Here is a 23,983-nt window from a genome sequence, read left to right as displayed (position 1 = left end):
CAACAGCTACACAAAACCCCTGAGATGTTGGACCTCAGATAAAAATATACCATGTGTATTTCTAGCTAGCACCAGGGTTAAACAGATAAAGGTAGTCATGCTAGCCTGCTTCTGAGGTTATCAGCGTACCAGGTGATCTTGTTTCCTTGTTATTATATTCCTTGATCTTGTCTAAGCCATAGATATGAGTTCTAGCTAAAGACAGAGCCAATCTGCTCCTGCTCATAAACCAGGATGGTGGGGCTCAGGCCACTCAGTAGATCTCACGTCCTCTTCCTCCATGCATTAATAATGGTTTCTTTGTGTCAAGCAGATATGTTGTTTCTTAAGACTCGTATAGGAAGACAAGGACCAGCAAATCAGAGCTTCTTGATAGAAGGCATTTGCAGGTTATTGGCACAGACTCTGCTGTTTGACCAAAGCAAGAGGAGTATTACTCCAGCGTGCTTGTCCTGCATTTGCCTGTAAGTACATGGAATATCGAAGTTGTGGCTTTCTTTCATGATCCTTCTATTTAATTTGATGACTGTTCTTTTATCCCCATTTGTTTGATCAACATCCACAAAACCTGCATCACATCTATTGGTTATTTATTTCCCTTGGAGCATGTATGGCTGTAACCTTCCACCACGGAGTCTGTGGTGCGAGCACATGCATAAAGCCAAAAAAATTTTGGGTGAGAATACACGAGGAAAAACAATGCTGATGAGAGATGACTGCAGCGAAATGCTGATGCATGAGACATTGATATTACAAGCTCTGGCAAGTGCATTGTGCTTTGCAAACTGGGATATGCTGACCTAAGGGTCATGCAGACAAAAGCTAAACTGCTCATTTCAATCAGAGTCATGGGAATAGGCAGCGTTACAAATAAAAGGATGCCATCAAGCTGCCTTTCTAGCACAATCTGCATGTCAATAGAACAGGTTTACCTTCTACAGAGGGTGTGAGTGCAGCCTTCAGAACATTATTACTTTCCATTGATATGTGTATTTTAGAAAGCGTTCATCATAGTATTAGGAATTACTTGGACTTGTCAGAAGATAAGAATTATATTTATACAGGCTGAGATTTCTTTACCTGGCTACCCTTTGTAATGGGATAGGGTAGTTAGCTCTTGATTTCTTTTTTCCTTCAAAAAAGGTGGAGTATAGCTTAGAATAGGGAATTGTTTCGTGGTTGACTCCCTCCTTGGAGGTATGATATAAAGATTCATACTCTTGAATTACTCAAAAACCTGGAGGTGGGAAACTGGTTCAACTGACTACCCTAATCATTGGCTGTTCATTTGAGCCCCTCTCCTCTTTCTCCTCTCTGTCCCTCTGAATTTACCTGTGGTTTCTGAAATCATGATAACAGTTTTACTGGAGCTGATAGGTCACCACTAAAAGATTGGGAGAAGAGGCTTTTTTTCCCTCTTTTTATCTGAAAAATAACTGGCCGAGCTTAACAGTTACATGTGCATATGAACCTGATCTTTATGCATCGCAGTGCTTGCACTGAGGTTGTGTTCATTTATATCACTAAAAAGAGACAGAACAGCTTACACAAATAGAATAAAATATGATAAATCAACCACGGTGTAAATTTGTGGCCATCATATTAAATGGTGACAGTCCAATATGCCTTGTTTTGTCTAGTGTCTTTCAGTGCATGTGGAAAATGTTAGAAAGCAAAGTTGCAAAATCCTAATTCATTGGTTACAAAGCATGTATATAATTGTATGCATGTCTCAGTGGAGGATAATAAATACTTTGTTATCTGTACTATGAATAAGGAATCTGTGTGGGGATCTAGTAACTGGGAGTAATTTAAGAAACCAAATTGCTGACAAAATTAACAAACTGGATGCATGCATATAAGTCTATTATAATAATACTAAGGGGAGGGTTTTCTGTGCTGTCCAGTAGGTAATTCAGTATTTAAGGTTGCCCTCTTGCTTATGGATGTCTCTTTTCCCTTATTATAAACAAATGTAAATTGCAAATAGTTATGCATGTATGGAAATAGTGTCATGAAAGAGCATCTAATGATAGGTGTCAACTTCTTCCTCCTCTTCAGTGTTTCTTCTCATCTCCCTGCATGCCCTAGCTGCCATTTCTAGTTTGGGAGCCACAGCTATTAAATACATTCCTGCTAAATTGTGTGAGACATTTCCATGCATAAAGACTTGGAGTCAAGACTTTCCTAAATGGGTCTGATTGGGCTGAATCAGTGCTACTTCTGATCCAGACTGAGTCGCATAAAAGACTTCCAACTGCTATTAATTTAAACTCAGCAGCCCTCAGGATCACGCACAGTGTTTAATGTATGTTTTACAGCAGTACTTGTGTAAAGCTATTAATTGAAACTATTTGTAGGATCTGTGCAGGGTAAGACTTGGTACTGATGATGAATGGCTTCATTGTACTAGGTCATTATGGTTCCAAGTAATTTTGTTGGTTGGTACTTTTCATTTTATACCTGGAATCAAATAAAAATGAAAAATTGCAGAGAAATTTAAAAAGTACAATTGGCACAATAGGTTATTACACCCTGTGATTGAAGGTAATGAATTGCAGGAGGAATTAAAGACAAAGGTATACCAGTTAAACTGAATTTAATCTGCCTAAGTAGTGAAATAGATATTTCTCTCAGGCCATAATCTTCTCAGGTTATCCAAAAATAATACAGAATCCACAGCCTATGCACCTTTAAACTAATAGCGTTCAAGTGGCTTAAACCCACAGGTTTGATTCATAACAAGTATTATGTCATCATCAGTGTGGGTAAGTCCAAAATCAAACCACAACCAAAATCAGCCCCGTCCAAACTTCCTAAACAGCCTTTTGTAAATCTGTGTTTATATATAACCTCCAAAGACACGTCAGGCAAAAAAAGTCCTATTCAGAACATAGAAATGTCCTAAACATCAATGCTCAACATTGCTCAGTATGTGCAGAGCACTGAAGATAGGAGTTAGTAAACTGGCAGATATTTGATGTGGCAATTCTTCAGGCTGAGCTGGACGTTGCAGTAAAAGAATGTGTATTTTTTTTCCTATCCTCTCTCTTTTTCAATAAATGCATTAAAGTTTAAGCCCGTGTTCTGCAAAATCCCTGATACATACAGCTGCAGCAGGAGTAGGGCAGGTTTGATATCTCATAACTTGTGAATTGTTGCATCATTCAGTGATACAACAGCATCTGAAATGATTGTTTTGCATCTTCTCAATGTTTTATCACATTCTTGTCAGCACCTGTCTATAAGGAAAAAAACTGAAGAATTCTAGAAGCAGAGAAGGTAATCCAATTCTTTAAGAAATCAGTCACAAAAAGCATTGATTTTTGTTTTGTGCCAAGGGAGGTAAATTGTGCTTCCTGCATTAATAGTTGGCGCTTGTTACGCAGGAGATTTCCTTTCTTAAGTGTGCAGGATGCTTTATTCATACTGACCAGCATACTTTCCCCTAGCAAATATATTAATCTGCAATCTAAGATTTAAGAATGATCCTGTAGGTTGAAAATTTTTGTCTTCTAACTCTCTAAACAGGCTTTAGAAACTATGCCATGCAGTTCTTAGCAAGGAGCCTGTTAGCTAGCTTTTGTTTAGATTGTGACTCCTTTACTTTTCAATTTCTTTTATCCATTAAAAATAATAATTTAAAAAAAAACCAGCAACCCAGCACTCTGAATAAAATCATTCTAGGAGCTGTAAAAGTTTGAATTCACAGTACAAAAGAGAACGTTGCTCACTCAGGGATTGTTGAATGCTAATAATCCTAGCACATCAACTCGCTGCCGCTCCTTACAAGCCCTGTAATTCAGAAAGTTCACCTTGAAGTTTGCATATAATTTTGCCATTCATTGTACACGTAACTTCTATTGTTAATACTGGCATTCCTCTACAGACTGAGAATGAGACAATCACGTTTGAGTAGCAGCCTTGACCACACATTAATTTCTGTTGGTAATTTTTTTTTGATGAGGAATACATTTATTATTTGGGAAAATAAACCAGGAAATTTGGAAAAGTTAGTGTTTCCTTATGAATTTAAATAGAAGTCTTGTGGGTATATTTCTAGGCACCCCAAACAAATAACCTTTACATTTCGTTCATCCCTTCTCATGCACTTTAATTGTGTGTGTGAAGAGGTATAAAATACAAAATGCTGAGCAAACAAATAAATCAAATGCTGAGACAATGAAATATTAAATTAATCAGTGTTTAAAAACACCTTGTGAGGCTAAAATGTGTATATCTTAGTCTCAGACTTGGAAATGAGTAAGTATTTAGGTAAGGTATAATGTCATTCACAAAATAATGTTGAGTGTTAAAAGAAAAGACTGGAAAGCCAATACCTGGGGTTTAGCCGCTGTGGAAAGGTAAATGAGATTTCTACAAATTTATTTTGTGTTGATATACTTAAACCCTTCCCTTCTCTTCCCCCTTGCCCCGTGTGTTAGTCTGTCTTGCACGTAAATGGTAAAATTTTCACATGACACCTTCAATAACAGTCTTAAATTTTGAAAAATGTGTATATCTCCCTGCAAAGATAGTTTGAGATATAAGCATATAAAAAGAACTTGAAGCAAAATGAGTTCACCTGACTAACTTCTATCTAGAAATCATTTCATCTCTATTTGCTCCTCTCCAGAAGACAGCTGGGCACAGGGAGGGAAGATAAACACCCCTGTCTTTACTTCTCAGCAAAATATCTCAACCATGACCAAGAAGGATTGCCTATAGGCATGAAAAATGTGGCACAAAACATCTATTCAATCTTTGTCTTTTCTACAATCACCACTTAGTGCAAATTTATAGTATGGAGCTTTTCATGAAGATGACTTTTCAGGTGAGAACTGGGCTGAGACCAATTTGCCTTGCTCAGCCCACCATCTGTCAGAAGGTAAGAACATTAGGTGCTTGTTTTGAACTTGCAGCAGTGTTGGACTCCATAACCTAATGTTTTGTAACTCTGCACCCACTCTCATGAAATTTAAGAACTTTAGCATGTAAAAGCCATATCGTGTTACAAATTACTCTCCTACTACATCAATGCGTTTTTCTCAACCAGCATCAACCTAGGTGCTAACAAAATCTCCTCAGCCCCCACTAGCTACAGCAGTTCCTCAGCTTTGCATACTTCTGAGCGTAGACTTCCTCCTCTCACCAGAACTGGGTTTTATAGTCTGACTGCGGCTATAGCACGCAGAAGACAGTTACAGTTAAGCTGTGGCCATGGAAAAGCTGCATGCATCAGGCAAAATACTTCCAAAAGATTTAGGGAGTCATTAATACCTTTCCACTTGGCTATGGAGAAGACTACATTTGGAATACAGTGTATAGTCCTGGTCTTCTGCAATCAGGGAAGGTGAACTGTAAAACAGAAGAGATGGAGAGATGATTTGGGAGGAGTTTCTCCCTTTGAAAGGAGGCTGAAAGTGCTCTATTTATATCACTTGCTCTAGGAGGAAAGGGAAGGCAAGGAGTGAGAAGAATAAAACCAGAGAGCTAAGTGGAAGGGCTATCTACAAGAAACACAGATTTTTCAATGGCTCTGAGTACATTTGGGCTGTAGAGCAGAAGATGATGTAAGATTCAGGTATGCCTTTCAGTGGTAATGGGGGATTTTAAAAAAAGAAAATCTATGTAAAATGAAATTGGATACATTTATGAGCAAGATAGTATCACATCCTTGTTTACAATAGCAGGAGATTAGATTTACTACCCTGGAAGTCTCATATCTGTCCTATGTATTTAACCATTAATATAGTCATGAAAAATAAAAACCATATTTGTACAAAGCCTGAAAGGTATATTACAGAATCACAGAATCAGCCAGGTTGGAAGAGACCTCTGGGATCATCGAGTCCAACCATTGCCCTGACACCACCCTGTCAACTAGACCATGGCACTAAGTGTCATGTCCAGGCTTTTCTGTCCAGTGGTGTATCTGACACGGTTCAGGTATGAGCACCGTGATTGCCACTGGACAGAAAGCTTGTGGGAATGCTGATGGGCGAGCTGGATCTCAGGAGAAAGAGCAAAGGCTTTCTGCTGTAAGCTCAGAGTTCCTAAAGCCCCATTCCTAGGCTAATACTTATTTTTGAAAAGCTGTTTTCAGTAGCTTTGTGGGGTGGACAATGGATTTTTTGGTCTGTCCTCCACTTCTGATATTCTGTTCCTAAATGTTGTTGGGCTACATCACATTTCTGCTGACAACACCTGTAATTTAACACCATCTTGGCTACCCCAGAGATTTTAAGGAGAGCACCACACAAAAAAGAAATAAATATTCACATTGCAGTAGCAGTATTGGGGTCATTTGCTAGCCTCTTTCATTCCCCATAAAACAACAAAAAAAGTGAGGTGATCGTGTTGTGCTGATAGCACGATTGTGTTAAGGGAGTGATACATAACCGTGTTTTAGGTGGATGATCTGGTGAAGGACAGCAATTCGGAAGTTAAAGGGAGAGAGGGACTTGTGCTTTAACTGAAGAAAATCACAAATACTGATTTGCTGTTTAGCTAAATATGCCATATTCTCATTTATTCTTTTTAAATAGGAAGAAGCAACTCAGTTGTCACATCAAATGATGAAGTTTTTTATCCCTTGCCTAAATCTTCCATCTGGTAGCAATGTAAGTACATTGTGATAATAAATATATTCTTGCTAAAAGGTCTCTGACATCTCTCTACAGGAACTCTCTGTCAGATAAAGTTCAAATTTTGATAATTTAGCTAAGTAAATCTTTTGGGCAGAATAAAAAAACATAAGTTCATAGAATCATAGAATGGTTTGGGTTGGAAGGGACCTTAAATATCATCCAGTTCCAACCCCTCTGCCATGGGCAGGGGTATCTTTCCATTAGACCACGTTGCTCCAAGCCCCATCCAACCTGGCCTTAAACACTGCCAGGGAGAGGGCAGCCACAGCTTCTCTGGGCAACCTGGGCCAGGGTCTCACCACCCTCACAGTATAGAATTTCTTCCTAATATCTAATCTAAATCTGCCCTCTTTCAGTTTAAAACCATTATCCCTCGGCCTATCACTACATGTCCCTGTAAAAAGTCCCTCTCCCACTTTCCTGTAGGTCCCCCTCAGATACTAGAAGGTTGCTATGAGGTCTCCCTGGAGCCTTCTCTTCTCCAGGCTAAACAGCCCCAACTCTCTCAGCCTCTCTTCATAGGAGAGGTGCTCCAGCCCTCTGAGCATCTTTGTGGCCTCCTCTGGACTCGCTCCAACAGCTCCATGTCCTTCTTATGTTGGGGGCCCCAGAGCTGGACACAGTACTCCAGGTGGGGTCTCATGAGAGCAGAGTAGAGGAGCAGAATCCCCTCCCTCGCCCTGCTGGCCATGCTGCTTTTGATGCAGCCCAGGATACGGTTGGCCTTCTGGGCTGGAAGAGCACATTGCCTGCTCATGTTGATCTTCTCATCAACCATCACCCCCAAGTCTTTCTCCTCAGGGCTGCTCTCAATCCATTCTCCAAGTTGTCATTCTTTCTTACATAAATACTGCTTAACAATTTCTGCAGTTATTTTGAGGCTTTGAGCGCTTCAAAATACGCCTTGTATTGGTTAAGATAAAGTTGGCAGGACCACCGGGTTGTAATCTGCACCATGAAGTTGAGCTGGAAGCTGGTCACTACTGGTGTACTGCTGAGGGCAGTGATCCTTCCCCTCTATTTGGCACTGGTGGGACCGTACCTGGAGCACCACACCAATTTTGGGGCTCCCTAGTACAAGAGAAAGGTTGAGGTAGTGGACCAAGACCAGCGGTGGACCACTGTGCTGGTCAGGGATGGAGCACAGGGTGTATGAGGAGACATTGCAAGAGCTGGGCTTGTTCAGACTGGAAAAGGGAAGGCTGAAGACAGGGAGCCTTTATTGCTGTCTACTGGGAGGGTGTAGGGGAGACAGAGCCAGATGCTCTTCAGATGGGCACGGTGACAGGATGAGGGAGTGGACGCCAGCTGCGATGCAGGAAATTCCAATTTGAAATTGAGGAAAATAAATGTTCATTAAGAATTGGAGCAGGTTACTCAGAGAGGCTGAGGAATCTCCACCATTGGAGATACTTGAAGCTTGACTGTGTAAGGCCCTGAGCAGCCTGATTTAATTCTGAAGCTGGATCCGAGATCTTCAAAGTAGGTCCTGCTCTGAGCAGGGAGACAGACTAGATAACCTCCAAAGGTCCCTTCTGTCACAAACTATTCTACCTTCCTGTAAAAACTGTTCCTTTAGATAAGGAGACGTTTTCTCATACTTGCAAACGGGTAAGCTGAGGCAGCAGTTACATAGGCTCCCTAAGGCAATAAAGCTGTTTAGTGGCATCAGATTTCAGTAAATATTTGCTTTAAGCCTTTCTTGTTCTTTGTTTGAAATGTGCCTTCATATATCTGTGTTCATCTTAACTTACTGTGACAACTTTTTTTTAACAGACTACCGATCTATCAGTTATTAAGCAATACTGAATATACAGCTACTTACATACCCTTCTGGGGTTTTTTTTTTTAAATCTTATTTTAAAAAAAACAACCCTTGCATATTTTCATTTATCACGATGAGTAGGTGACCATGTCAGGAATGTATGATAGTTTCATTGCACATGAGAATGTGCAAGGTTAACCATTGTCTTTAAGCAGACAAAAGAATGACATGTAAGTATGCACTCATTGATTCCAGCTGACATCTAGTTTTTATAAATTATGATTTTTCAAATAAATGGGGGGAAAAGGTAAACTGATCTTACATATATACATACATATACGTATATGTACAGAATCACAGAATCACCCAGGTTGGAAGAGACCTCTGGGATCATCGAGTCCAACCATTGCCCTGACACCACCATGTCAACTAGACCAGGACACTAAGGGCCATGTCCAGTCTTTTCTTAAACCCCTCCAGAGATGGTGACTCCACCACCTCCCTGGGCAGCCCCTTCCAATGTCTAACAACCCTTTCTGAAAAGAAATGCTTCCTAATGTCCAACCTGAACCTCCCCTGGTGAAGCTTGAGGCAGTGTCCTCTTGTCAGAGAGGTTCTGTACGAACCAGACTGATTTGATTAAAAAAAGCTCCAACATATAGAAACTGGAAAATATTGACTTTATGGAGCTACTGGAGGGATTTCCATTTGCTGCTCCTCAGCCAGGCTGTGTGCTGACAGAGCGTTCCTTTCATGTTGGTCAGCCTCTGAGAGACATGTGTCACAGTCTGCTTTGTAGGTGCTGCTTAGTGCCTTCTACTGCCATACAAGTGTGTGGAGATCATTTACATCAATTCAGTAAAATAGTAGATTAGAGCCTTCACGTTTATATTTAAAGGCTTTCTAAAGCCCTTAGTAACTGTAATTGATGGGCATGTTACCTGAATATAAACTGATGATCATATTTCTCTGAGCCTTGAAGCTTTTGCTTTACTCTATACCTAATGTAGCAGTGGTAAATATTTCGAAATTTCAAGCTGTAACAATATATTTGCAAGTCCTACACTCCCTGAAGTCTGTTAAACTCGGGGCCAGGGGTTCTACATATGAAGTCAGTCAGTATCTGTCTCCCCCCTCTTCTATTTTTAATTGAAAAATTATGACTCAAAGCAGAGATGAAAGATTCAAATTGTAGTCCATTTACTAGAAAGAAGCTCGTGCTATTTATGATGTTTAAATTTTTCTTTAAAATGCAAGAAAAAACTTCTGCTAAGGGTTTGTATACAGCACAGCTGTGACTTCTTGTTTATCTGCTGTGCTGCAGTTTGTGTGTCTGCGTTTCTCGTCTGCTTGTGACTACTGAAGAATGTTTTTATCTTTATTTTTGAGAGCTCTACAGTGCTGGCATTCATCAAGAGAAGACACACAGCACAGCCTTGCATAAATAATGGCCCTGGGCCAAGCACAGCTGAGGTGGTTGCCAACACAACTCCATTGAAGTCAAAGGAATTGCACCATGGGCGAGTCTGGCCATTGGCTCAGGTTATGTAGGACTCTAACACGACAATTTTAGTAATGCATCAGCTGTTTAAGGTAGTCAAGTCTGGTTTTGCTTTTTGCTTAAATACTGTATTTGAGCTATTTCAAACAAAGGAGCTGAGCTTCTGCTCAATGGAGCGAATGGAGTTTTTGTTAGTGGATTATTTTTGCACTTTCTGTTCTCACTTAACCTGCCATGAGTGCTAAATGACTCGATTTCATGAAATAGCATGACAATAGCACTGGGGTCCAGTGAATTCCTGGGAAGAAGGGCTGTGCTAAATATTTTGCGGGTTTTGTGTTCTGCTCTTGTACTTAATATATTGCATTTTAAGTGATAAGACGGTGCCTGTTGCCTGCACGCAAGCATTCTTTTGTACCATCATCAGAAATCTGCAAACAGCACTGGTTTTTAGTGGTGCCTGGTTTGGTTCATCTTGTTGGCTGTCGCTTGGATCTGCTTGTAGTAATCAGCCCCTTAAATAAAGAACAAATGAGTAGACAGCTTCTATTGTGCAAGGACAGAATAAACTGTGCTAAACATTTAGTAGTAGGACAGGTCAGTAAGTTTATAATTGACCTAATTTGCATGCTAAAAAGACAGAAGTTTATCAGAGGAAGCCAAAAGAGACATGGATGTTAAATCTGGGGTGTACCTGATCCAGACCTCAGATTCATATTGCTAAGTACTGCTGAGTAAGTGTCTCAGCATTAAATGTAGGTGCCTGTCACTTGAAGTTCATTAGAATTCAGGTCTGTGTTTAATCAATCATTGCTAGCCCGTGATTGTATCACATATTTTTCAATAGTAGGTATTTTTCTTAAAGTCAGGTGTCAGGGTCACTTAATAAAGTGAGAAATCGTGGCATATGTTTAAAGCAAGTGGCCACAGAGATATGTCTCGGGACTTGAAGAAGTGACCACAAAAAAACCCAAAAAGCTAGTGAGCAAATGTGAAGGATCCCAGTGATATTTTGTTTTGGTTTTCTTTCAAATATCAGTTTTTATGCCAATATTTCCAGGCTTTGTTGAGGGAGTGGAGAAGACTGAACTCAATTATGATGTTGAGTAAAAACGATTTGTAGAAAACACTGTGTGAAGAGACAATTAGAAAGCAATCCAATGCTTGTGCAATTTTGTATGATATTTGACATTTCATAAAATAACTTTGCCTCCTCAATTGGTGGGGGAAAAAAAAGACCCTCTTGGAAATAAGGTGTCATTTAAAACAATAAATCTGTTTACAAGTTTGTTAAGATACTTCCAAAACTCATATTTCAATGACTGTAAATTTTAAATACAACATTCTTGCTTATCAGTAGGCAAGAGTTATATATTATCCTGAACAAGAATGTCTACCCCTTAAGTGGAGATGTAGCTAGTTCTTGTAGTATAGCTAATCCAGTGATTTCAGCTCCCAATCATTTGGAATCAATATGTAACTCTAGAAGAAATTCATCTGGAAAGAAATAGCACTGGAGAATTTCAGGGAAAAGTTTGAAGAAAAAGATTTACCTCTTCCACATAAACAACAACAAAAAAAAATCCAGAAATAACATTTTTTTAAAAAGCATGTCATTAAGTAGAAAATACTTGTTTTATTTATTGTTCTAATAGTATAATTTTCTCAAACTTATGCTATGAATATGCTGGATAGAGATTTGGGGAGGGGTGGGAACAAAACGTGCGTCTCCTTTTATGTAAAGAGGAGTAAAAAAGTGATGAAATAAATGTGTTATTCTAACCACACGTATAAGGAAAGCATTAAGGATCAGTCCTGGAGGAAATGTATCCCTGTATCTGTTCATTTTCATGAATCAAGTTGCCTTCACACTGTATACTTCCATGCTAAAAAAAGGTCCCCAGTGTTACTCTGTTGTACAGGCTGTGTATTGTGTGGGAGTGAGCTCCTAGAGTCTCCTACAAGTACGTGGCTATATTCAGCTTTCTTGTAAGCCACAGCCTGGAGCTACTATTTGTTCTCGTATACAATTTGTTCCGTTAGCTACTGTTAGCCAAACAAATCAGATTGCTGGAGAAATGCAGCAGGATCTGTAATTGTCTCCTCCTTAGAGGCATGTTTCACTGCAAGCAGTCAGTGTGTAAAGAATTCTTCATACTTGGCTCCCACATCTTCAAAGATCATGCACTAGGGACAGCAGAGAGAGCTTTTAGCTGCAATGGCCATAGCTTTGATTCTCTCAGGGGTAAAAACTGATGACAGATAGATGACTAAGCAGAAATGTACCGTGTTCTGCAGTGACAATTTTTAATGAGGGTTTACCAAGTTAGTTAATTTCTGAGTAATATAAATGTTCCACTGGAAAATCAGCCCTGCCTTTATTAATGGGCAAATTACAGAAAAATAAACTATATGAACTGTATATAAACTTTCTGTGACAAACTATAGTGGGTAAGATCTCCAAACAGGAGAAACACCCCAAAGAAACTAGGTGGTCCTTTCTTTGACTGAAGCTACTGTTGCCAATCTGCTAAGCTAAATACACATTTCACAGCTTGTTGCTTCTTGAATACACTCAACTGAGTTCATTTTGTGTGCCAAGTACTTGTTTGGAATACACTGAACATAACATCTAGTTTTTCTGCCAAAATGGCCTCTGTCAAGCTTCCCTCCAGCTAAATGCAAGCCAGCTACAAAAGCTGTTCCTTGCTAGTGAATTCCAGCACAATCAGTGTTTTCCCTGAATTATTATAGTAAGAGCACTTCTTTCATTGCATTCTAATGTGGATGTTCAGTTCCCCACTTTTCCAGAGGGGACAACGAGGTTGTTGCTGTTTTGGCAAACAGAAGACTTGGAGAAGATGCAGAGGCTAACAGTTTGCTTGCCTTCTGCTGCCTCTCTTCTTTAATGTACTCAGGTTCATGTCAAACAATGCGTTGAAGCATGTCCTTAAAATCTTTCCAGAGAAGAGGGGAGATTCGTTCTGTTCATTTTACACGTGCTGCCGTAGAGCAGCTTCCCTCTCGGGCTAGCCTGCACCTGCCTGTCTGTCGTCTCCCTGGACAGTCTGGAATTATACTTGCAAATAGAATTGTCAACTTTTGTAGGGATTTGAACACAGTGACACGCATGCTAATTCTCTTGTTGCTTCTCAGCCTCAGGCTAAATAACATTAATTTTCCTTGAATCGTTTCAGAAGGCCATTCTGTACAGGGCAGAAAATTGGATTTGGTCACTCAGGGTTAAAACACTGAACACTTTTATTAATAAAACTTGCCAGAGTGAGGTTACAGTGTGCAACGGGAAACACATTTTGGGGGTTCTAGTATAAATGAGAAAATGATGTATCTCAGATAAGCCCTGTAAAACAAAGCCTCAGACTAGATCAGGGCCCTACAATTATGTATTAACTGTTTCACTGCAAATGCGAGTCAAGTGCACATTTTGGCAGCAGGGAGCCATCTGAAATCATATGCTTATCCTTGCCAAAGCTGTATTGCTAAGGTCCCTTCTTATTGAGGTGCCTAGCTACAAAACCAAAACAGCAGTACACTGCCCTTCAAGTCATAAGCAGTTCCCATTAGTCAATTTTTAAAAAAAAATGAAGTCTTGGCCTACATTCCCAATATGTGCAATGTGGCAGCTCATCACAAGAAGAAACGTTAAAGTTTCTATTCCCTCAGCGCTCTGCATTTCAGTTTCATTTTTTCTGATGAATTGTGGAACTTAGGGCTGAGCATTTCTCCAGTATGTACACACAGAATCACAGAATCAACCAGGTTGGAAGAGACCTCTGGGATCATCGAGTCCAACCGTTGCCCTGACACCACCATGTCAACTAGACCATGGCACTAAGTGCCATGTCCAGGCTTTTCTTAAACCCCTCCAGAGATGGTGACTCCACCACCTCCCTGGGCAGCCCCTTCCAATGGCTAATGACCCTTTCTGAGAAGAAATTCTTCCTAATGTCCAACCTGAACCTCCCCTGGTGAAGCTTGAGGCTGTGTCCTCTTGTCCTATCGCTAGTTGCCCAGGAGAAGAGGCCGACTCCCACTTCACTACAACCTCCCTTCATGTAGTTGTAGACTGCAACACGTGTGTGTGTGGGCAGGAGGAGAAGTCCCTTCCTGTGAGGCACAGCACTGCAGTTCCTTTACTGAAATAGACAGCAGAGGTTTGGCTCCACAGTGCAGCATTGCCACCTTGAAGATGAAAACAGCTACACTGCACACAGAGCTATTGTGCTTGGGTGGATGACTGAGTGCATCAATATCAGCTCAGCGAGCCCAAGAGGAATGTGATGGTGCACTTGCACAGTGCCACTGAGCTCAAGGGGCTCTTCTGAAAAATGAACTCATTCTCACCTCTACCAGACGATCACGTTTCTTCCCACTAATGGTGGCCTGGCCCTTGGGAAGATAGCTCAAGGAGTTAAAGCAGCAGAAATTCAACTCTACCGAAAAGAAATGAAAGAGTCTCCTGCTTAATATGTGTTTGAGTCTCTGCAAGAGAACTAAGACATCCCATCTCAAGGAGAAGCTGCAGTTAAATCTCCTCAGCTGTATTGTAAAAATGGGTTATTAAGTAATTTGAGATACACTTATGGAGGTTGTGGCTAGCAGGTTCAAATTTCTTGGGTTCCTAGTCTATAAGCGTTAAAAAGAAAACATTAAGAGAGGCACAATGGGCATTGCTTTTGCTGCTAGTACTTACCCAGTCTGAGTTTTCAAGTATGGTTGAGGCAAGAAAGATAGATTTTGTTGATCAGCAATGAATAGATGTTCAGCCATGCTATAACTGGTTGTCACTCTTCTGCATCTTCCTCTCTCATGCTTTCTGCGGAGTTTTAATTTCTCCAATTATTTCCCTTCAACTTTGCTCCCTTGTCCCTGAGGGGGAGGCACATTGTCACACTTGGATGATGACTTTTAGAGCATGTTCTCAGTAATAAGCTTTGGTTAGAACAGCCCTGAAAACTTCTGAACAAGAGCCGTACATCTTGACACCTTTATACTTCTGTTATGGCTTAGACATCGTTAAGGGCAAAGATATAATGAGCCATATTACAGATTGTGGAGGAATGGTACACATTAGTTTCTAATGTACAAAAGCAGTGTTATAGAAGAAGGATATCAGGCTCCAAGTCTGCCTGGTTTTCCCCAGCTGTGTTAGTTGGACTAATAAGATGTTACCTCGCTGGTGGGACTCTCCACAGGTTTTGCAAACAGCTGCTTCATAACCTTTTTAAGAGCTGGTGGACTGAAAAACAGAGACCTTCCTTATTGTGAGTCAGGCATATTTACTGACATGTGAATTTAGAGAGCGGTTCTACTTCAAGGAACTTCTTTTGTCTTCATATTTCAAAACAAGAAAAACCTTTTCACAAATAAAAAAAGTCAAATCTGACTTCACAGTAATTGTACTTTAGCCTATTCTGTGAAAATATTATCAGAAGCATTCAGTTAAAAGGAGAAAGGAGAGGATATTCAACGCTCAAGCATCCAGCTTTTCATATACAGAAGGTGGGAGTCATCTCCTTGCCAGCTGAACTGTCTTGAAGGTTGCAGCCTTCTCTGAGCATCAGAGCTGCTTACTACCCGGAATAGAAGAGACATTAATCAGGTTTTTAAAGATGCATTCCAAGAGGATTTTTTTTTATCATCTCCTTCAGAAAAAGCTCAATGAGTTAATTGGAGAACACCAGGAATGAAAACAGTGCGAGAAGCTCACTTCTGTTTGTCTGCAACAATGAAATCAGTTAAGCCTCTAAAAATCTAATCAGAGAGTTACAAAGATCTCAAGGCCTTTCCCACACTGGGCATACAGTTGTACTAGCTGAGACTATCACAGCAGAACAACGCTGTTGCTGGCTCAGCTCCACTGTCTGCCCCAACCATCACGTACAGAGATTTTGTCTGAGCTGTTTTACATACTCATTTTGAAACACACATACTGGCCTTAGCCATGGACATCTGGGCCTTGTGTCACACAAGGGGTCTGCACAGCATACCAGTTTCCTCATCTGTAACTTCTTTTGCCCCCTCTGGATTTTACTCTGTTCTCTGTAGGCTGCAAGAATCATAGAATCATAGAATGGTTTGGGTTGGAAGGGACCTTAAAGATCATCTAGTTCCAACCCCCTGCCATGGGCAGGGACACCTTCCACCAGACCAGTTTGCTCAAAGCCCCATCCAACCTGGCCTTAAATATCAGCATAAATGCATAATATCAGCAGTTTGGAAGAGGGTTTTTTTTCCTACCTTAATTTTATGTGTATTTGGGGTATTTACATATTAATGCATGCAAATAATGCATATGCATATATTTATATCTATATACACATGCACACAGAAGACATGCAAAAGTTACTAGCAGGTATGAAGGCTTGAACTTTTTTCTTTTTTTTTTTATGCAAACAGTAATTTACATTGGAAATTACATCACTGTATTATTCATTGCCAGAGCACCTGAAATGAGCATTTGGTTGGGTGTAGACACTATTGCCCTGTATTATTTTCCTTTTTACATTGCATTTCCACCTCCTACAGTTAATTGGTTCCAAGAGACTCTGGTTGCCACCATCTTCTGCAATGCAGCTTCGTTTGACAAATATGTGTATGTTAATATAGATATGCTCATGTTACCATGTCTTGCCTCTTTTATCTGGTTTGTTTCTTCAGATGTTTCCTTCTGCCCCATGTTGCCCTTTCGCTTTGAGAGTACAAAGGCACGTGTGTGTCAAAGAAGGAGCAAATAATGAGTCATGCTCTATCGCAAAGGCGGCCACTGTTCTTGCACGTCTTGTACGCTTCTTCTTTGACAAGTCATCAGATTTTCTTGTCATTACTTGTTCCTTGCAATGGAGATGTCTACTGGCTGCGCTTAATGAGGTTTTGAATGACAGTCAACATCTCTGCATTCAAAAGCAACGGATGTAAGTATTTACAGTATTTAAATCAATATTATGTAGATCAGGAAGTAACTTGGGGTAGAGGAAGTGTTGTCTCTCACACACACATACATAGTTAATCTCATTTTATCTGGGGACCTAGAATTATGTTTATGCCTAGATCTTCATATTCTTCCCTGCAAAGCACTTATTTCACCAATATCTTAAGAGTAGGTAACAGAGGTTGGCTTGCTATGACTTGCTTGTATAAGTCAGCCAGTGGTGACCTTTGAACATGGGAAATGTCATCGTGGATTTTCCTCTGAAAGCTACTCACAGATAATGGAAACACTTGGAGATGTTGCTCTTTGCTAGAGCAAGAGTAAGCTTGTGACAAAATTAAGCATTTTATTTCTTTCCCTCCTGTCCCTTCCTTTTGCTTCTTTCCCTCCCTCCGCCCCCACCATGAATTTGCCCACGACAAGAAACAGTAACTTGAACTGCAAATTTCACACCAGTTACAGAATCCCTTCTGCTCAGAAGGCAGATGATTTACTAATGGGATAGAATATAGCGTGGGCAGGTTATCCTTCTGAATGAAAACCTTTTTTTTTAACTGTAAATGGGGGCAAATGTGGAAAAGAAGGAAATAAACCCCTTGTGTCTTGAAGAGATAGCTTCCCAGGATCAAATGTTCCCCTGCATGAACCTTTGCATACTCTTATGAAACAGTGATTTTCTTTGATGGGGTGCAAATGAACTCAGCAGCTCAGTTAATATGTTAGAGCTTTATAACATGCTTGATGTTCTTCTCAATATGATTATGTATTTTGTGTCTCTGTATATGCATCTATGCATGTAAGTATCAAAATCTTATTCTCCTGCTATTGCAGTCGATATCAGCTGAAGTTTTGTCACTTGCTTTGAGGAGGAGGGGGCAAATTCTTGTGTGTTACTGGGAAGTGCTTCTTCACATGAGATGAGACCCTATGCAACACTTGGTACCCCTGTGAAGTGTCCCCCAAGTCACACATAGTCAAAGAAAATTGAAAGAAACTCACTTTGTAAGGTTATAGTCTTTTCTATATGCCACAGTGGATCTTGATGTCTTTTCTGCTCTAATATCATGTTACTAAAGGACACATAGGAGACAGCAGGTCGAATTGGAAGAAATTCACTTTTTAGATCTGAAAAGAGCCTTCAGCTACAATGGGGTCAACACTTCAGAACACCAGATGAAACATTTTTATAACAACACTGAATAGGATTTATCATTTCTTTGTAATTCTAACCAGAACAAGCCCAAAAACAAGGGACGGAAGGAGGAATAAAAGAACAAATGTGAGGGAAAAAGAAGCATCAGAAAAGCAACAGGGGACACTGGGGAAATAGAGAGTGCTGTACAGAAAAAAAAATATGCTTCTCTGCAATAAATACAGCAGAAATGCCTTAAAAAAAACAAAAGCAGCTCACCTTTAATGAGAATGGCTGCAGTAGGGGAGCTGTGTGTGATAAAGCATGACGGGATGTGTGGAGAAGATCCAGAGACTCAAAAGGTTACTGCATATTCTTAAGCTTTCTATTATTTTTCTCGTTGGCATGGCATTGTCAGAATTTTTGTTTTCATAGTACTAGTAATGCCATTAAGAGCATCCCCACCTTTTGGGTTATATACTGAACCATGCAACACATGTGAGTGAAGGAAATAGTCCTGTGTGCCTTATTCCCTTTCTGCAGGTCTACCAGAGCCAGGCAGGCGAGCTGGAGGGGTTCTTTGACCTTTTCTGTGCCTCATTTTCTCCGACGGTTAAATACTTCCCTTAAGGCTAAAATTATTTTTAAACCCCCAGGTAGTAAATGAAACATATTCAAATGCTAAACATAATTGAAGGCCATAGTTAGCACCATTGTAAAAAAACACGCCCCTTGATGACCCTTTTTCAAAATGCAGAGCCATTGTCCCTAGATGCACCCCAGCAAGGGGCTGTTTGGGTAGTATTTTCCAGAAGTCGGTCCAATCTGTTGATAAAGGTCTGGGATGCTGAGTGCTTCCTGAGAGATGATTCCTGCAGCCACTTAATACTGATGTTAGGGGCAAGATGGTTAAAAATGCATGGCAGATGGCTCACAGCGACGATGCCAGAGGATTTATCCTCCAAGAGACAACATTTTATTCCTGTTCTTTTGCTAGTGACTTTTGTCATATTGAGCAAGACAGCAAAAGCTAGGGCAGAATGAAATATGATGTCTTTCCCACGAACCTTTCAAAACACGCTTGAAAAGTTCTTTGTTTTGAAAATGAATTATTCAGTTTTGCAATGTAAAAGGGAGGGATTTTTTTCATTCAGCTTGGAAAAGGAAAGCATTAATTTTATTTTTCTACTTTTCAATGATGGCTTTTTCGTTACTTGAAAAAATGAACTGGGAACTGTGGTCTTCCTAGAACCTACTGAATTAAAATGTGCAAATATATATGTGTGTGTAAATATATATGTGTAAATTTCACAGAATCACAGAATCAACCAGGTTGGAAGAGCCCTCTGGGATCATCGAGTCCAACCGTTGCCCTGACACCACCCTGTCAACTAGACCAGGGCACTAAGTGCCATGTCCAGTCTTTAATAACTTATTTATATAAGTGTATATATATACAGGGGTGTGAATATATGTAGATATAAAAATTTGCTTGAAAACAACTGAGAACATCCCCAAGTACAGCCTCTCTCTTCTGAGAGATTCTGAAGTGTTAGAGAGGGCCTCGATTTATCAGGTGTGATAACCCTGCCTTGCTGTATGTAAGATTTGCCTGTGTATCAGTGTCTCCTGTGACCTTTGATTAAGAACATTACAGGAGTTCAGATGGGAAGAAAACATGTGAGAAGTCAAGTGGATAAATTGGAGAGGGCTCCTGTACACCACGGCACATTAATACTCTCTCAGCCAAATATCAAAAGACAGTAACTATAGAAGCAGAACTGTGCAAACAGTCTTTTTGGTGGTATGATTCTAGCTCAGGTTAAATTTTCAGCTGAGAGTAACAATTTTTCCTTCTGAGCTCTCTGGTGACAAAATTGCCCTCTGTGGAAGCTGAACTTCCCACCTCACCTTAAAAGTTGTCAGTGCTTTAATAGATCATGCCAAAAAGTCCTCTCTTTCTGACAGACCTAGCATAGAGTAGAGTGCAAATAACATATTTGCTGTTTGCACTATCTTGTTGCTCATTATTAAGATTAAGAAAACAGTTAGGGGTTCTCTCTGCAATATGGCTTTCCATGCAAAGCCCAAGTGGTCCCTTCTCTCTTTTTTTCTGAAGCAGCAGTCCCATGCCATGAGTGCAGTCACTCCTGTTGCACATACAGCTGTGGTACTGTATGGAGTCACCAGTTTCCACTTATTTCAGGTACCAAATTTGAGACGCTTTTAGAAAATGTGTTCTCGGAGTGTTTTACTGTTGTGTAGTACCATGTTTGTTCAGAGTAGATTCGCCTTTAATGTCAGCAGGACTTTGACCTCCTCAACGGTTTTAAGTGTCAGACCTGAGATATCCAGACAATGGATTACCTCCAATTTAATAAGTGTTGATGAAAAGCCATGCTTTAGGCAACTCACCTGCCATCATAGAGAAACTCACGTTAGCAGAACAGTAGTGTTGCAATATAACAGGGTAAGCCATGATGCTGGTCCTTCTGTTGCCTTGGAGCACACCCAAACCAACATACTATTCAGGAGAGACATCCTGCTCCCGATGTAACACGGTATGGAGCAATCTGAGACTGATTCACCAGTTTGTTGACATTTGCATCTTCCTAATTCAGAAACAGACTGAACAAAGTTTAGCTAACTAGGCAATTCCACGTAGGATTCCGAAAAACAAAAGGCAAATGTCAGTTTACAATGGCTTATTAAATTGCAAAGTATGACTTCACAGAGAAATAGAACATCTAAGTGTGGCTTAAACAAGAAGAAGAAAACACTGAGTTTAGGACTGAAAGGTGTAAAACAAGTAAAATCCACCTGGAATTAATGTGATTCTTTTATATTAAAGCCCAAAGAAAAAAAAAAACTCAAAAGAACTGGGAAATTGATCTCTGTGAGAGAAGCAAAAAAATCCAACTGACTAGGTTTTTAGCACAAGTGGCATATGAATAAGAACATCAAGAAGAGACATGTATCCTTTGCAGTTCAAATACGCAGTAGGTGTAATAAAGGTAAATGGGTTAAGGGTTGCAACTAGATTAGAGAAATATGAAAAAGTCGTGCAATTCTTATAGTTTTTTATTTTTTACTCATGGTGTCATGGGTTGTTTCACATCCCCTTGATATTCCCTGTGAAATTCAGTTGTTCTCAGGAAAGAACAGGATTTTCCAAATTTCAGGGAGGAACTTGAGTTTACTGGAATTTTTAGCACAAGTTCACTAGGAAAGGAACTTCCTAGGCAGAATATTTGCCACTGGGTGAAGTTCTGCTCATGGTTTGGCTCATCAGCATCTGGAGAGTGAAAAGAGAGAACAGTAAAGGAAAAAGTATCTGGCCCAAGCCTTTTGCAGCTAACCATGATATGTACAAATGTTGAAAAACATGTATTAATAAAAACTCAATGTTTTTGAAAACTTTGGGAGAGTTTTTTTAATACATTTTTAATGCTTAAGCTATTTTCTATTTTGGGCTAGCCAGGTTATTAAACTTCCATTTTCTAATTCTGAAGAACAAAAATTCCCTAACTGATTATGAAAGTGTACCGCAGAAGCAGACTGTGAAGCTCTGTCTCCACATATAAGGCAATAATTTAAGATACTAGTTTTACATTCCCTTAGCACTTGGGAGCATTAAAACCTGCAATAATATAATGGGTTATCAATGAAAAAAATTAGCCTGTACTCAGACCTGGTCACAACTAGTTCATAAATCCCTTGGCGTAAACTAAGGTGAAATGACACCAAATAACTGGTATGAAATTAAGAACAATTTATTAATACAGGGAAAATGTCATGGTGGTAAGTGTCTTGGGTTTCTAAAGGCATTGAGAAAAGAGAGAAAAGGAAAAAGAAAAAGAGAAAGAGGATAGAGACTATGAGAGAGAGGAAGAGAGAGATCACCATCCTTGGATCCAGCGGTGTAAGTTTGCAATCCTCTATGTACGTTGTGCGTTATGTCTCCTCATCCGAGTCTAGCGTGAGTTTTGGATGCTGCACCTGGGCAATCCCAAGCATCCAGAGGAAGCTGAAGTATTTGTAGGTTCCTAAATTGGGGAGAAACTGGAAAAACAGAGAAGAGGTTGGTAGTTTTTAGAAGTGGTGGCCACACATACAGCGTAATAATTCTCAGAATCACAGAATCACAATCAACCAGGTTGGAAGAGCCCTCTGGGATCATTGAGTCCAACCGTTGCCCTGACACCACCCTGTCAACTAGACCAGGGCACTAAGTGCCATGTCCAGTCTTTTCTTAAACCCCTCCAGAGATGGTGACTCCACCACCTCCCTGGGCAGCCCCTTCCAATGTCTAATAACCCTTTCTGAAAAGAAATGCTTCCTAATGTCCAACCTGAACCTCTCCTGAAAAAAACTCCCTTCTCAGCCTCACAGAAAACGCCTTACTATCTCTAGATAAATTAGGAACTAACAACTCCTAAAATTAAGTCTCTTTTTATTTCTTTTTAATTTATTTTGGATTTCTACTTCACTACTACTACTTCACTAGTAAGGACAGCTGTGAAACCCTCCTTGGCTACTTCTTCCCTAGCAGACTTGGAACTGCTTTCTGGTTTTAGCTAGCCAAGTCTTCGTCTTCCCTTCACTGGTGTGTTTCCCTGGGATACCAGTCTGTCTTAAGACTTTCAGGAAGTGAAGCAATTAATGGACATTATAATAAAGAGGGAACAAAGCAAAAAACAAACTGCCTTTTAACTCTGTGCCCCATTAAACTTCTGGCAATTACATGTTCATGACCATTGTCTCCTTGCTCCCATTTTTCTTCCTATGCACGGCCATACGTGGCTGTAGGCTGTGAAGTGCTGTACTCCACAGACGGTCATGGTCTGTGGTTCTTCTGACTGCCCACAGATACTTTTGAAAGGGAAAATTAGTCTGTTACAATGCAAATTAGCGATATTCTAAAAAATAAGACTGACCTGTCTGGAGTTGAGATTAAATAGTAGGAAGGCCAAGACAAAAGGAGTGGAAAGATTAGGAAGAGGTCTAAAAATGAACCCATTAATGGGGTCCATTAAATTCGGTGGAGCTTTGGGTCAAGCCAGGACTGCTCCTTTTTGGCTAGCTTAGAAACCATGTAAAAAAGCTTATTTGAAAGCAATGCCCTCTGTAAGCCTGGAGACTGAGGGCTAAACTGGGGAGAGGGGAGTCAAGATGAGAAGGTTTTTTGGACATTTGATTGAGACGAAGAGAGATACTTTAAAGCAGGTACCGAGCAGGCCTAAAACATTTATTTTGCATATGGTTTAGTTTTAATAGATATTTCTGAAAGAAAAAGGCCAAGAGGACAAAGAGATGAGAGAAATAGCTGGCCAGATTGGCTAGCAGAGGAAGGAGGAGCAGAGCGTGAAGGGCAGCCAGCAGCAAGGGGTAGGGCGGGAGTGGAAGGGATGGGGAGCAGCTCACCTGCAGGGCTAGCAGCACCTGGAGCTGCCCAGCAAATCCTGCCAGCTCTGCCAGGGAGGAGGAGGTATCACCGTGGCATACTGTCACTGAGGGAGAAAGTGAGCAACTGTTACTTCACCAAAAAAAGAAAAGGTTTTGAAATAATTTGAAATAAAAAATTACATACTGCGACTTGGTCATATGCCTTGCTTGAATCTTTCTGCTTTTCATAAAAATCCTAATTCTTAAGTATAAATTGATTGATGCCTGCATGAGGAAAATGTGAGCTGATTAAGCAACAGAAAGCTCAGTATTATTTTTCTCTGTTTCTGAGTGAGGCTGGGGCTGGTGTTTTATAGTGAGCCCTGTCCATTCAATCCTAGTCCTTGAAGCTGTAGTAAATTCCTGGCAGAATAGCTTCACTCATGTCCTAAAAATAGTTGGTAAGTTTAAGCTTACGTAGCAAGCTAACAGAAGTGCAGGGCCCCATGGCTCTGTACTATCACATTTACTTGCACTACTTAGAAATTAAACAGGTTGCAGTACAAATATCTCATTGAGCCTTCACCAAAAGCCTCTG

The sequence above is a fragment of the Nyctibius grandis genome, chromosome 2 (assembly GCF_013368605.1).
Source record: "Nyctibius grandis isolate bNycGra1 chromosome 2, bNycGra1.pri, whole genome shotgun sequence".
NCBI classification, from domain to species: Eukaryota; Metazoa; Chordata; class Aves; order Nyctibiiformes; family Nyctibiidae; genus Nyctibius; species Nyctibius grandis.
Note: the sequence above shows the minus strand (reverse complement) of the source record.